We start from the raw sequence: 17105 nt of genomic DNA, 5'->3' as shown, positions 1-17105 counted from the left end.
AGAGCAGGCACAATCAGGAATAAATGCTAACCAATCGAAGCAAAGAGAGTGACGTAATTAACAGTATTTGTTTGCGTAAGCCAAAAAAATACTGTCAACCAGAAAAGAAGCCAGTCAATTCAATTCAGCTTTATTTGTTTTTACATTTTACAAAGACTATGGGCCATGATGTATGTATGAGCACAGGCTCAGTCCAAAATGTGCCATGATTCGTCTGGAATATGCGCTCACAATGAGTCTGAAATTAACGTTTGATTTACTATGGCTCAGCAGAGGACCACAAACTGCATACAGGAACACCTGACTGCATGGAGTTTAAAACATACAGTGACATAGCGGAGTTTTAGACAAAAGAGATAATGAAAGTACAGTAAATTGTCACTGTCTTCTCACATACATACATCTGATCTTAAGAACTGAAACAATGTTTTTGTGATGGTAAATATTCTTACAGTATGTTTTTGAGGCTCTGTGTATTCAGTGTATCTGTTGCCATTGTTAGAAGAAGGCACTTAACAACACACCTTTGAGACACTAACACAAATTTACAGTTGGTTTTAAAAGGCGGAGAAAAATCAACGCATAAGGGTGCTTTCAGATGATAAGCATCATAACCACTTTGCGCTGACGATGCTATTGTTTGCCTATGGAGAGGGCTGCTTTATGTTGATGCTATGCAACCTTGAGCGTTGTGGACCACTCGGATCTGCCACCTTGCCACTACACTCAAAATACAATTTTGATTCAGTTTGTTGTCGACTTATGAAAGCGCAGCCATTGAGACAATGTGTTGCATATGTGACGTATGATCACTGTCTTTTTCCTGGGGACCACTGTCTTTTTCCTTTTTTGTTCTATAATTTATATATATTGTTTTGCAAAACAGCATGTGAATACACTGTGTCAAGCCAGATAGTTTTCAAACATGCACTGAACAGCCATGTGCATGTGCTGATGACGCAACACCACTAAAACTAAGCAGTGAGCAAAGTGGCAATGTGAGCCCAGAGTCACGATCAATCCAGAAGAATACATAATCAGCCGCACTACCAATATCTTCATTCCCTTTAGCATACTCCTGCCACATTCAGCGTGACCCACCTTCAAGTGCATTTGCATGAGGCACAGAATTGCATTCTGCATTCTGCACATTCCCTATAAACTGCACATTCAGGTTTGTGTGCCAGTTTCGTACATAACAGGCGGGTAGAATGCGTCTGATCTGCACCTGAAACTGGTGCAAAACACTTCACATTGAGCCCATTGTCCTTCCAGAAATCCAGGTCGAGACCCCTAATGATCAAGCCGAGGGGCAACAGAGGCAGGAAAAACTCCCTGAGAGCATGAGGAAGAAACACTGAAAGGAACCAAAACCTGAAAAGGGGGAACCATCCTCCTCTGGGCTGCACTGGATAGTAATATAGGGATACAAGTAGTGCTACACAATGTTGTAAGTTCAGTGCTTTCCAATACACAATGGTAAACAATTCAATACTTTAATTTTCAATTCTTTATTTAAATAAACTAATACCATGCTGACGCTGTATTCTGCCTAGGAAAATCAAACTGTTCATGCTAATTTGACTTCCATCAGCATATCTAAAACTTGCAGAGTTTTATTCAGTAATATCTATTCTCCTATTTATTCTGTGCTGCTAAAAACAATTAACACAGGGTATAGCCCATTAGTGTGTTGTTTTAAACACAGTGTGATGAATTCTAGATTGTACATCCTTGCCATGTTTCAATTATTTTGTTTCTTTTTTTGATCAATTTCACATGTGAAGAGTTTTGCATTAGGAAATTAGAAATTTGAAAACTGAAGCATAACCAGTAATAATTTTAATATTTCAATCCAGTTCCCATTTGAACAATTAAATATTTTTTTTCCAGGATCATTTGAGATCAAGGTAGATACCAGAGATACTCGTGGTTTTAATCCAGTGCAAATCTGCAAAGTCCCCAGCTTTTACAAGTAATAATTCTGGTGCAAATTACCTTCTAGAATTCATCAGACCTGGAGCTCCTTCGGTAAGAGTCGTCCTGTTTGAATTTACCTCAGGGTAAAGTAATAACTAAGCGTGCTAATAGACAACAGCACCTCAGTTTTTTGGTGACCAGGAGACAAAGCTAATCACTAAAATGGAGCGTGACTTGGCACAGTTTCTTTATCCTCAAAGACAGAACAACTGTAATGTACAATATTTTTGCAGATGGCCTAATTAAAAGCAGAATAAAAATGTAATATCTTGAGAGTACCTCTCACAAGGCGGTGCGATTTTTGTCCTGTTGGGCATTTATGAAGCAGAATGAGCTCACTTTAAGGCCCTAATGTTATTCTATCTGATATTATCTGGGAGTTAGATTTTGTTGTTTGGACCCATTCAATTTAAATCCTAAGACTGACGTGAATGTCCTGCCTATGATATTTTAAATCGACACAGATAATTTATCCCATACAAATCAGTCAGTCAAATCATTTAAAAATGACCAAACCTTAGATTTAACAGATTTCAGACATTGTTTCGGAGCACACTGGGTGGAATTGAAGATATAACGACAAACAAAATCTAAAAACATGCTTAACTAGTGCAAATATTACATTTCGAACAACATGAATGGAATCTAATGAAGCAGCAACATTACTGCCATTAAACTGAAAAAGATGAAAGTCATCATCTAAACACTACTTGATCAGATCTTCACTAATTGGGCATAAAAAGACTCAGAGGACTCAAATTCCAGTTTAGAAGCAGTCGAATATCACATCAGTAGATATAGAAAGAGCCTAACATGCATAACAATGTCCAGAGCCAGAGTGAGACTTGTTTGTTTTCAGGACACCCTAAACTCTACACACATTTTCTGCACATTTCCACCTTCTTCATTTCTTACTCTTATTTATTATTTACACTGACTGGCCACTTCATTAAAACCACCTCTGTATTTCTACACTTATTGCCTGTTTTATCAGTTCCACTTACCATAAAGGTGCACTCTGTAGTACAATTTACAATTACAGACTCTATCTGTTTCTCTGCTTACTTTATTAGCCCCCTTTCACACCGCTCTTCAATGGTTAAGACCCCCACAGGACCATCACAGAACAGGTATTATTTGGGTGGTAGATCATTCTCAGCACTGCAGCAACACTGACGTAGTGGTGGTGTGTTAGTATGTGTTGTGCTTTAAAGTGCATCTATATGGTAAGTGGAGCCCACCAGGAATTCGCTGACTCTACTGATTACCCACTCCAGCATTGCCAATATCAGACACCTTGAACAGAGACAGAGACAGAGTTCTAGAATTTTAAATGCTCAAACACACACTCATGCGCACACACACACAAACAAAGACATGCAAGTACAATTACAGGACAGTATCTATAGAACACATGTGCCTGTTATTCCCAGTGGACTTTCTCAATTGTCAGTGTCCTTTTCGGTCAGGCAGTGACTGGTGGGTTTAATGATGGAAGGGGTGCTGGGAGGTGGGGTTTTTGAGGTTTTCTTGTTGTTTCATAACAATCAGGGGATTATGTAAGTGCAGTATTCTGTGCCAGTGTGTGTGTGTGTCGGTAGGGACAGGAAAGTCAGTGTTTGTTGGACCTGGAGTGCTAAAATGGGACACACGCTCCTACTTCCTGCCTCACTTCCTGTTTGCCCTGACGCAGCTGACTGGATTGACGTTGGCTTACAATCAACCCAAAAACACAGCTCCTAAACGGCAGTGCTCTACAATAAAGGGTAGTAAATACACACATAAATGCATGTGACCAACAACTACAGAAACACTACAGGACATCTCTTTCTGCAATAGACCCAGGGCTCAACACGAACTTTTCCCCAACTTGCCCAGCCAGCGAAGGGGACTGAAAATCTACTTTCCTGAATAACTTATATTGTCCTAAATAAAGTTTTGCTTTTAAAAACATTTTTCAAACATAAATAAGCGCACTTATGCACTTGAAGACAATTAATATAAAAGTCCCAGATTAATATTCTACTTTCCTGGGCATTCAGGCATTCGGACAACTGTTAGTGTTAAACCTTGCACAGACTACAAACTCTGTTAAAACTCTCAACCCTTACTGACATTTGGCATCAACGTAAGCTGCTGATCTGCAACTTCCAGTGCTGCTCTGCTTCTCTAAACGCCACAGCATGTCACTCAGCAGTTTCCTATTACTACATTAAATTAAACCCAGAACGAGACCACAGGAATCAATGGTAGGTGACATGTAGATTGAAATTTAAAGGCAGTAAACAGTCAAATGTTAACTGTCTGTTACCTCAGCTAACATTACTAGCCTAGGCACATCGTAACTTCACCCTGTACCTTTGACAGGAAATTTGTCAAGTGTTAGCCACTATCAACCATGATAACTTTACTATATTTAATTTGACTCCATTAAAATCTAGTCGTATAGAAAAGTTTGGGCACCCCTGGTCAAACCATATGTTCCGTTGATTTTCTAAGTGAAAATTAGATATACATCCTCTACAGAGAAGACACATCTGCACATTTTACTTCACAATTACTGTTTATTTGCTTAATTAATGTATTGGGGGAAAAAAAACGTGGCCTGTGCCACATTATGGTTATGGCAACTTACGGCACCTTTCACATTTAATGTTTTATTTTTTTCCCAATATATTAAACTTAGCTAATAAATAAAACTGTGCACTAACATTTGCAGAAAAGTAGCAAAGTTGTTCCTTGGATGAGTTAACTTATCTTCAGTTAGAAAATCAATAAAACACGTAATCTGACACATACACTTTTGCATACAACACATTCTATGCAGTATAGCTGTACACAATGTTTTGTGCAGTGCTATTTCTATCACAAACCATAACCGGGCCGCTAACCAGAGCACTACAGAATTGATGTGCGCACACACACACTACAAATTCTATCCAAATTACACTCTAAATGTGAATACACACACACACACACACACACACACACACACACACACACACTCTAATTAAATCAAGCGGAGGGGTTGTAGCCCACCATGTCCCATCACTGCAGTAACACTGGCCCTCAATGCCCCATCCTCCTTAAACTCATTAGCCTATTGTCAGTCTCAGGAAACGCACATGCACATGCGCACACACACACACACACACACACAGACACAGACACACACACATCTAGACTCCTCTTTTAAATTCATTAACCTGATGCCACTTTCAGGTCCCTAACATCAGTTTAATTTGCAGCGAGGCGTCTGATTCGCCGGCCTCTTGCTACCTGTCTGATTAAAATGGAGCCCGGAGACTTCGCCGTCTCTTACCAGGCCAGAACAGAACCTCCGCTCACGCACACACATCTTCTCCTTATCTCTCAGCCTGGAGACGAAATCCCTTATATTCAATGCAATTACGACCAGACAAAAACAGCAGACTATTTTTTTCTCTATTAAAATATAATCTCTCAGTGACATACATTGTTTGATTAGTTGTATGGACTATTTAGAAATTGAAGATTTCAACCTGCCAAGGACGGTCAGTTTATAACTTTCAGACAGCACAGCCTGAAATACTGGACACTAGGCCTAGTACAGGGGTCCGCAACCCAAATGTTAAGAAGAGCCATTTTGTCCTTTCAATAAAAATCAAACCACCTTGGGAGCCACAATAGTTCATATCCAGTTTACCATCTTGGCTGTATATATGTCTCAGTATGGGTGTAAATATGTCTCAGTAACGAAAATGCAGACTTACTTTGCTCTGCTTTAAGCTTTAGCTCAACTATAGCCGGTTTTCTCACATCTCCAGCAGGAAACAAAAGTAGAATAGTTTATTGTAAAATGTCTTTCAATGTTCGACTTTTTCTCATTCGCCAGCTTCTTGTTCCAATTTTCTCGTTTCACCTTAAAAGGCCCCTGATGCACCAGAATGTAACTGCTGCACGATTTAAGGTGGAACGGGAAAATTCGTGACTTTTTAGTGTTTGACAGTTTCTTGCTGCAGATTAAACATATTAGGAAACAAACTAGGGTGATTGAAAATGCAAATACGGCTATTCATCTTCAAATTATTGATGTCCATCTTAAATCTCTCTCTTTGACTTTTCGTTAGCTACTAGCTAGGCGAGATTGTTTTCTGCATTTCAGGGTTAAAGTTTGGTGAATTAGTAGTTGTGGGCTGCATTAATTCCATTGTTGAAGACAATTTATCGTTAAAACTGTGTTAGAACAATCAGCAGAGCTTTATTTTACTTCCAAGGAGAAGTATTTTTATTTTACCTAAAAATCTAATTCTGCTGTGGAGCCGCAACAGGGCAGTAAAAGAGCCGCATGTTGCTAACCCTTGGCCTATATGATGATGACCAAACAGACAGATTGCACAGTCGTATGCAGAAGTTTAAACGATCTCGGTCAAATGACATGTCTTTTTGATTCTCCAAGTGAAAATGAGTGAACATCTTCCACTGAGAATCCATTTACATAAGGCATTTTTGTCTATAAATTTTACTGTACATTTTATTTTTTGCAGAAGTGCGTTCTCTGTAAAGAATGTGTTAGCTTTTTTCACTTAACAAATCAACAAAACCTGTTTGACTGGGGTGTCCAAACTTTTGTACAAGACTGTATACTCCTACACACTGTTACTGTGATCTGCTTTGCAATATATTACAAACACACTGTTGAACCCTCACTGTGACATGACTGAAAACAAGCTTGTATTATTTGGACCGAAATTATTAAGGATCATGTGTTTGATCATGCGAAAGCTTAATTCATTAAAACATTCCAACAGCGCTGGCAGTTTTAAGTCAGCATGGCAGAATGAATGGCATGGCCTAAGTGATATTTTTCCTTTTGTGTGAGTGAGGCTGATTTTGAACATTCACAGATTTAAAGCTTGGAAAACTGGAATAAGAACCTGCGTCCTCCACACTGTTACACTCTCTCTCTCTCTCTCTCTCTCTCTCTCTCTCTCTCTCTCTCTCTCACACACACACACACACACACACACACACCTAGAAAACAGCAGGACAGCAGTAAAGGAGAAAAGGTCAGAACTGTCTCCTACTATGCACACACTCACCCTGCAACACACTGATAACCCTATGTGTGTGTGTGAAGGTGAGGGAGAAAGAAATGAGGGTTGGACAGATAGACAGAGAAAGAGACAGACAGAGAGAGAGAAGGACAGATAGAGATAGATAGACAGACACAGACAGATACAGAACAGAGAGCACAGAGCGAGGGATAGCGAGCACAGAGAAAGACAGATAAAAAGAAAGAGAAAGAGAGCACAGAGAGAGACAGAGAGAGCCCTGAAAGACAGAGACAGATAAAGACAGAGCACAGAGAGAGAGCACAGACAGACAGACAGACAAAGAGCACAGAGAGAGAGAGAGAGAGAGAGAGAGAGAGAGAGAGAGAGAGACAGAGAGTAAGTGTGAGACAGAGAGAGAGAGAGCATGTTCACAGTTTGGCCATATGTTTTTCATGACTGTGCAGTAACTCTAATTACACACACGCTTGCCAATAAAGACTTAGTAAAAAAACAAAAAAAAAGAAAAACAATTATACACACCAGTGGACATGGACACATGGTGAGAGAATAACAATGAATACTCCTGCGAGCCTGTTTCTCAATCACACATGCAGTCACATCATCAATCAATCCAGTCATTGATTATCAGGTGATGAAGTGCTTTCATCCATAAAAAATGAATGACAAACTCTACAGTCTGTCTTACCAATGACAGAACAGCTCCTAAACTCTGGAGCTACATTCCAGAGACTAATAAAAACAGATGGATGTTTTAAATCTAGTTTAAAAACACATTTGCTCAGGCTAGCATACGCCTGCTTTATTGGGTCTCTTTTTCTTACATATTTTGTAAATGTTGCTGTTATTTTATAACAGCTTTTATTGCTTTCACAAGACTTGCTTTCAGTTTTTCAAAGAAATCTGAGGGATATTTTTCCATACCTATAAAGTTCAGTCTTAGAAGTTAGTTGTCTTTTCTGCTTCTCACAATCCAAGAAGTCCCAAACACACTCAGTGATGCTGGGGTCTGAACTCTGGAGTATCTTGTATCTATTTCTCCACAGAAATATACAACCCCAATTCCAAAAAGGTTGGGATGCTGTGTAAAATGTAAATAAATGTAAATAAAAACAGAATGCAATGATTTGCTAATCTCATGGACCAATATTTTATTCACAATAGAACACAGAACACATGTTAGACGTTGAAAGAGAGACAATTTACCATTTCACTGGACTTGATGGCGACAATGCATCTCAAAAAAGTTGGGACGGGGCAACAAAAGGCTGGAAAAGTTAGTGGTACTATTAAAGAAAACAGCTGAAGGAGTAATTTGCAACTAACTCATATGACTGGGTATAAAAAGAGCATTTTAGAGAGGCAGAGTCTCTCAGAAGCAAAGATGGGCAGAGGTTCACCAATCTGCGAAAACCTGCATCTAAAAAATTATGAAACAATTTCAGAAAAATGTCTCTCAATGTAAAATTGCAAAGACTTTGGATCTCCCACCACGTACAGTACATAATATCATCAAAAGATTCAGAGAATCTGGAGAAATCCCTGTACACAAGGGACAAGACCGATGGTCAATATTGGATGCTCGTAATCATCGAGCCCTCAGATGGCACTGCATTCAAAACAGGCATGATTCTGTACTGGAAATCACCGCATGGGCTCAGGAACACTTCCAGAAATCACTGTCTGTAAACATAGTTCACCGTGCAATCCACAAACGCAAGTTAAAGCTGTATCATGAAAAAAGAAATATATAAACAGTATCCAGAAACACTGCCACCTTCTCTGGGCCTAAGCTCATTTAAAATGGACTGAGGCAAAGTGGAAAAGTGTCCTGTGGTCCAATGAATCAAAATTTGAAATTCTTTTTGAAAATCATGGACACTGCATCCTCCACGCTAAAGACCTCCCAGTTTGTTATTAGCACACAGTTCAAAAGCCAGCATCCATGATGGTATGGTGGAGCATTAGTGCACATGGCATGGGTAATTTGCACATCTGTGAAGGCACCATTAATGCTGAACGAAATGCACAGGTTTTGGCAACATATGCTGCCATCCAGACAGCGTCTTTTTCAAAGAAGGCCTTGCATATTTCAGCAAGACAATACTAAACTACACTAGCATCCACCACAACAGCCTGCCTGTAGTCTAGACCTTTCACCAATAGGAAACATTTGGCGCATGATGAAACGAAAAATCCGGCAAAGTACACCCAGGACTGTTGAGCAGCGAGAATCCCACATCAGAAAAGAATGGGACAACATTGCTCTCCCAAAACTCCAGCAATCTAAAAGAAGACGGGATGCTACACAATGGTAGACATGGCCCTGTCCCAACTTTTTGAGATGAGTTGCTGCCATCAAGTTCTAAATGAGTTAATATTTTTCATGAAAAGGTAAAATTTTTCATGAAATGGTAAATTGGCATTTTTCATGAAATGGTCTCACTTTCGACATCTGATGTGTGTTCTATGCTCTATTGTGTATAAAATATGGGTCTATGAGATTTGCAAATCATCACATTCTGTTTTTATTTACATTTATTTACACTTTACACAGCGTCCCAACTTTTTTGGAATTGGGGTTGTATAAAAAATGAATAAAACAAAACAAACAAATGGCCTCCTTGACCAAAACAAGCCTCATCTCTCACTCAAAGCCCAGAGGACCAAACTGAAGCTTGGAACAGGTGAAAGTAAAAGAGGAACTGGGCAGCCAGCAACAAGATGAATGGATACAATCAGAGGTATCTTGGACAAGCCACTAACAAGAAGAGAAGAGCTTCTGGAGAAGCACTAACCATCGGAATGGACTTGACTGCACTCAAAAACAAATAATAAATAATGATTCGTCTTCTAATTAATAATACCATTATTACTACATTTTCTTTAAAGGAGTCTTCATACATATATACAGTACTGTACAAAAGTCAGAGACCTTGATTTATTTCACTTACAGTCAAAATAGTAATTAAGCTCAAGTTACTCATTTTTCCAGCATCATGAAACAGAGTCCTTTTCTTTTGTCTATCAAAGTCAGAAGCTGTAAGTACTGTTTATCTGATGGTGATAGTTTTGGTGGTCCACCAGGTCTTGCTGTCACCAGGAGGCATGTTCTAATCATTCTTTAAACTCCAGTTTTGAAAACTCCTGTTTTCCTGTTTCCTTCCTTATGCAAGTACATTATCTTCTATGTAATCTCCTCAGAAATATCTTGTGAAAAATGAATAACTTGAACATAAAGGTGAATTCCATAGATTTGTCTAAGTTTCTATATAATTAAATCATTGAAATGGAAACAAAACCATTCAGGCTGTTTTCCTTTTCCTTGGAGTGGTGATGGTAGCAACCAGGGTTCAAAATGTCTATAACACAAATATAAATCAATTTATTTACTATATAAAACCACCAGTGAACCTGCCATGTGTTGTCTTGTCTTCTGAGACATAGCATGTAATGCTGACAATGGTGAAACAGTAGTAAACAGAAAAAGATTTCTTTGGGAACTATTTTGATTTAAAACTTAAAAAAAGACTTCACAAAATTATGTAAAACAATGTCTCAGGCATAAGCTGGAGTATTTAAAATCTTTTCATGTAATAACTTTCTAGGAAGTAGCTTGAAAACACAATGTTTCAGATAAGACTTTGTTTACTTCTGAACAATTTAATAAGAAAACTTGGTGGAATTCCTCTTTAAAGGCTGTTGTCTTTTGGACGTTTGCACAGCAGGGTGGCTGAGGGACAGATCAGTTGCAACACAATCATTCTGTCTTTTCTACCGTCTTTCTCCCTCCATCCTTCTCTTCCTCTTCCTTTTTCCTCTCTCCACACTTCCTGCCTGTGTGTATCTTATTGCTTGGCTATCCTCTCCATCTCTCCCTGCTCTTGCTCTCTTCCTGACCTCTCTCTGAAACATACAGACTGCATGCTGTTTTCTGGTGTGTAATTTGGAGGTACAAAACTGAATGCGTGGGTGCGTGTGAGATGCGTGTATGAGGAATAAAGAAAGTTGCATGCCATCGAGGTGTAAAAACTGAAATGAAAATTTTGTGGCCGATACTGATACCAAATTTGAGGGCTGGAAAAAAACATCAGCCCATATAGTTCTGCACTTAGAGTCATATCTAAACATTTGAATGCCCCGGTCAAATGACATGCTTTGTTGACTTTCTAAGTGATAAGTTTTAAAATATAATGTTTGTTCTTTCATTGGGCAGGTAAATTCCAGGGACGCCAAATCAAACGTCCTCACGGGCCATCTTCAACTGTGCAAACTCACATGTTCAAATTCTGGACATGGCATGACCAAAACTTAGTAATTATCAGAATGCTACTGACACAACTGGTTCATCAATATTGGCCGATATGCTCATCCAACTGGTATATGAATATCAATCATCAAATCGAATTGGTTTAAAATCAGGTTTAAAATTGTTACACACTGATTTTCAGACTTTGGGATCTAAGTGCTCACCATGTGGCTGTTAGGGACAGGGATGCAGTCTCATTTCCTGCTCTAAAATGCAAGGGTGTGGCTAAAACAAGGCACCTTTTGAGTGAAGTTTTTTTTATTTAGAAAAAAAAACATGATAAATCTAATTTTTTCAACTTTAAAAGAAATCAAAAAGCTCTTAAAAACATTGAAAGAAATGTTTTGGGGTTAGGGTTTGGACAGCTACCTCTCATTAGAAAGCATTTATTTTGAGCTTTCATTAGTTTATTGGCTCTTAGATGTTAAAGATGACAGTAATCATCTTAGTAATTAACTTAATTTGGTTGGAGTTTATTGAAAATTGAAACAGAAAAGTAAAATTATTGCTGAATATACTAACATTTGAAACCTGATGCACATGTCTGACTTCCCATTTACACTGATATATTGAACTTCATAATCTATACAGACAACATATAACAAACATTTCATTTTCATAAGGGTTAACTTGACTTGATATCAGTCATACATTACTAAAAAAAGTAGCATCACTTTATTGTAAAATTTGACAGTCACCAAATATGGAAGCATTGTCCTACAAAGCAAAATCATATGGTTTACACCCCTCACTATTCAGTGACATTTCAAGGACTGGCCTATGCAGGCCCTGTTAGATGTACTTGATGGAAATCTAATAGAAAGTCTAATCTTACACAAATTTAGCTGAACTGCATCTAATTTCTTTATACGGAAATTACTCCCACATGCACAACGCACATGCCTTTTCCTGCAATTGTCTTAATGCAACCACATTTGTGCAAGTATTAAAGTTCTACATATAGCTCTATCTTGATGTAGTAATTTGTTTGTACTAATGGCTGGAAGCCAACAACAGCTGCAAACTACAGGCCATGCTGAAGGTAGTCTTTGAAAGACTGAAATCCTAAAATAATGTGTTTACTTGTGTCTGAATTAGGGACATGAAACTTTTCTCATTTTCAGAAGATAAAAATTCAGACAACCAGTAATATCAGCCTACAGAATTTTACATGGTCAAACATTAAACAGACTTTTAGTTAAACAGTGTTTTACTAACTGATATGGCTGTCAATTGGTAACTATGAACTGTCAAAAATGATTGTCAGTTTGCAGTTGTTATATTATTGAAATTAAACAGCAGAAACTAATAAAATTCTTAACTGATATACATTTATTGTTAAGTTATAGTTAAAATTGGCATTATAATTCTGATTGTGGTTGTCTTATGTAACATTTAAAGAGAGATTACCAGCGGTTTACCGGCAATTTCCACCATTGCCAACTTACTGGCCTACTGGCTTTAGAGCATGTCAGAGTAATACTGCTTCAGTAAAGTCATAAAAACGTGAAAATCTACCAAAAATAATACTGTTTTACATTTTACATTGCTCATATAGTATGAATTTTCACCAGCGAGACAGGGGAAGCCACATCAGGCGTCTCTGTTTTGCTTGCTTGACAATGTTGCATGGCTCCTAATCTGAAATGATACAATGTCAGACTCCATATGTATCACAGGAGCCTGGCTTTGTCCGTCCAGTCAGCTAGAGTTACTACACTGAAAAATTCCTACTACTGAAACTGGAAGGAAACAAACAGAATGGCATTTATTATTTAGACTGGTTTAGAAAAAAAAGAAGTTCTGTATACTACACACGGAATATAACATTTAGTTGATTTGTATCTGAATCTCTTAAAACCTTCATAAAGCTACATTCATCTGCTTCCTCACTGCTTTATGCCTTTTCAGATGACAAATGGCTTGCATCACACAATACTGTAATTCTCTCCTACTGCATTTTGTTTAACTGTACGGCACATGTAACCATGTTCATCTGTACTATTTTATCTCATGATTTTTGTCTTGCTCTTGAGGACCCTCTCTTATATTCCACAACTGTCTGCACCATAGCTGAAACAGTCATGTAGCACTTGCATTGAATTCTCTTGTTATCAATGTGTAATTGGATCGTAATGTCCTTTTGTAAGTAACTTTGGCAAAAAGCATCTGACAAATGAATAAATGTACAGGCAATAGGTTCATGTTACCTTATTCATTGAGAACCCCTTAATCCAGGCCAACATTTGCAGGAAGAAGCTCAAAACCAGACACAGACTCTAAAAGACATTATATGACACTTCAAAGACATGTTAACATTTACACCAACAACTATCCAAACACACCTTAGCTGCCTTGCAAATTTCTCTTGCATGTGTGTCTAAAATGGCTCAAAGAGATATTTCTGAAGAGATTAGATAAAAGATAATAGAACTTGATAAAAAAAAGGAAAAGTGGAAACAAGAGTGAACTGGTGTTCAAAAAAAAACTAATAAAAGACTGACGAATTTCAACTTTATTTGGGAATACTTGGACTGTGAGAAGCAGAAAATGCAACCAACTTCAGAAACTGAACTTTAGACCTGTTTACAAGAAGCACTAAAAATATCCCTGCAGATTTCTTTGAAAAACTGAAAGCAAGAATCCTAAAAATAATGGGAGCTGTAATAATGGCAAAGGGTAGACACATGAAATACCAAACGTGATATTATATTACTTTTTTGAGGCTTTAGTGTGTTTTCTGCTTTTTTCCTGACACTGAAAAATGAATAAATTTACTGGCAGTTTGACTGCAAATTAAATAAATGAAAGGGTGGTCTCTGACGTTCAGATGGATGGATGGATTTATTTATTTTATATAAAATAACACAAATTGTTGACATGGCAAACAACTACACACTTCTGAAAGGTAGTGTACAGTGCACCAAGACTTTCACTCCATCTGATGAGACAAGTGACATCAGAACTGGATGTTTGTCAGCACAACACTGCAGACAGAATGAGCTCACACACACAGAAAGAGTGTGACCTCTCCCATCTCCTTAGGCGTCTCCAAACACTGTGTCCTCTATTCACTAGAACCCATACACACACCCCGTCATATTAAGGTATACATCTGACAAGTAAACAACATCTCACGGGCATATCACACCCACGCTATGTATGCATAAACAAACAACTGGGAAGTTGCATCCATGTTCGCCTGCCGTAACTGTTGGGAGTCTGCACTACCACCCTTTGCGCTCATATTTTTTCGACAAAATCATTACCACATTCATCACGAACGTGGCATGAGAGCAGCTCTAGGTAAGACTTTTTAAAAGCCTCATTTAGAAACATGAGCTACAGCTCCATGTAGCACATTCATTCATTTGAGCTGCATCTAAATCACAGCACATGTAGCTCCAGTATCTAAAAGGATAGTCCAACAGAACCATCTATATCGTACGATTTTCAGTTGTAAGTTGTAATTTATAATGACAACTTCATGGATCTAATATCATGTCTGGCCCCATGAGACTAGAGGTAGTAAAGCGATTGGACAGCAAAATTTCCTGACTCTCTTTCATTGACCTGATTTTGTCAGGACCTCCACACAGTTGGGCTACAGATGTGAATGCCTTGATTCTTCAAACACCAACAGAAACCTGTCTAGAACACTGGAGAATTGGCCAGGATGTTCACAGCACACAATAAAACATTAAGTAATTTGTTTGAGGGCTTATTTACACATTGGCGATATCACTATTGTTGCAATGCAATTAACAAACAACCTGTTGTGCATCAAGAGCATAGTGGGCAATATGTTTAACTATAATACCTCAATATTTCAGGACATTTTCACAATACATAATATGCACCACACTGTTTAGTTTAACAAGGTTTCGTAACATTTGATAAGAACAAAATCCCCTGTAGTGCTACATTAAAAAAAACTACAAAAATGATTCATTAATGACTGATCCAAAATCAATCTGATTTCCAACAGGCCTCATTATGCTCTCTTTGTAATAAAATACGCAGTTGGTCAGTGTTTTTTTTCAAGTTCTGAAAATTGCCATGATATGCTCAGAGAAGCATACTGTGATGTGACATGCAATAAATTATCGTCATACTGCTCACACTTATTTAGCAATCCTGGCAATTCTACATGGCTAATAGCCTTAAAAGTTGCAGCAATACACTTCAGTCTTTCCTTCCTGTGAGCAAGCACCATAGTAATAAAGACAGAAAGACCAAGAATGAGAGGCAACTAAATTAAGAGAGGGTACAAAAAGCCCACACAAAATTACCTGCACATATTTAAAAAGCCATAAAACTACTTCTTAACAAACAGCTGAGCATAGCCAGAATTTAGCAGGTTTGCGTGAAAAGATGCTTCTCTATGGAATTATTTTCCATTCAACTTCACTCACACCTAAGCTTAGCCAAAAATAAAAACACTGCAGGACTAAAGAAAACAATCTGGGTAGCTTAGATTAGCTGTGTGAAATAGTGAAATTATTGGCTGAAACAGAAACCAAAATTTGAGACACACCAATGTATTCACTGCTTGTGTCTGGAAAAAAAGATTCAGGACTATTGTTGAAAAGATCGAATAACAGGATATTGCGTACACTGAGCTGCTGGTGCAGGAGAGCATCTTTTAAACCATAATTCTTATTACCATTAGAGGTCTGCTCCCTGTGACCCAAGCCCAGCAGGGCTCTCTCTGGATGGGCAGGCCCTCCCTATCCATCCCGATGATGTAACATGTAACAGAATGGGCAGATAGCGTTCTCCGTCAAGCATGGTCAGTTGTCCAATGACTTTGCATTAGCTGCACTTTTTAAAAGATGCAGTAATGCCTCGTGTCTCAGAGGAAGCGTGCGCTAGCCTTCACCCTAGCTAGTGTGGGTCGGACAAAATTGGGGAGAAAATTGGGCAAAAATTAAAAATAAAATGCAGTACCGCTCAGATGTGGTCAGATCTTAAAAGTCGTGGGTATGAGTCAAGTTCAGGCTACAATTTCATGCCCATGCAAACCTTTAATTACAATTAAAATTATTTAAGAAGTGTTATATTTTGACACTTCTCTGCAGGTCTATTCATAAAAAAGTTTTTCAGTCAAAATGTTCAGCACTGTCAATCTTGTCCTGTTTGGTATTTACAGAGGCCACAATTTCAACGCATCCCAAAACTGAACTCTGAAGGCATGTACCAAAATCTCAAATCTCAGGTGCACCACTGAGCTCACCGGTTGTCTGAAGACTGCGCCATGAGACACATGTAAGTTTTGCCTTGACGCAAACGCTCAAAGACTTACCTCACCATCGCCACCAGAGAAATACATGTGCATATGTCTATATATGGGAGAGAGAGACAATTAAGCCGCTTTCACATGCAGGGTTGAGTCGAGTTCCTTGCTTTTCTTGGCAAGTAAAGCCCCAGACTGCGTCGTCATGGCGAAATTGTTTCCATGGTCGCGCCTTTCGAGGCCACCCGGAGACTTAAAACCGTAAATATTTTAGGCAGAAGAAAAGCCTGAGTGTGAGAGAGGACGGCTGTGCCATCTCGGGCAAAATGGCAAACACAACTCTTTCAGCGTTTCTCAAGGACAAGTATGATAACCCCTGTCTAAACCCTCCCACTTCTCTCATTGTTTGCCTCACTCTCGCTCTCTGATCTGCAGGGTCAATATTTGAGTCAAATGGAGCAGTAATGAAAGATACGGTACCCTAGTGAGACTTAAACACAAAGATAAACACCTCTCCACACACATA

The 17105-nt window shown here is 38.5% G+C and overlaps 1 protein-coding gene across 1 annotated transcript in view; it reads right to left on the bottom strand.

Moving 5' to 3' along the window:
- The window catches only part of galnt1 (UDP-N-acetyl-alpha-D-galactosamine:polypeptide N-acetylgalactosaminyltransferase 1), a 149847-nt gene that overhangs the window by 44374 nt on the left and 88368 nt on the right, over positions 1-17105 (bottom strand). The gene's annotated exons all lie outside the window — the stretch shown is intronic.

This window comes from Colossoma macropomum, unplaced genomic scaffold, assembly GCF_904425465.1.
Source record: "Colossoma macropomum unplaced genomic scaffold, Colossoma_macropomum, whole genome shotgun sequence".
Taxonomy (NCBI): domain Eukaryota; kingdom Metazoa; phylum Chordata; class Actinopteri; order Characiformes; family Serrasalmidae; genus Colossoma; species Colossoma macropomum.
Note: the sequence above shows the minus strand (reverse complement) of the source record. Positions and strands in the feature narration are given on the sequence as shown.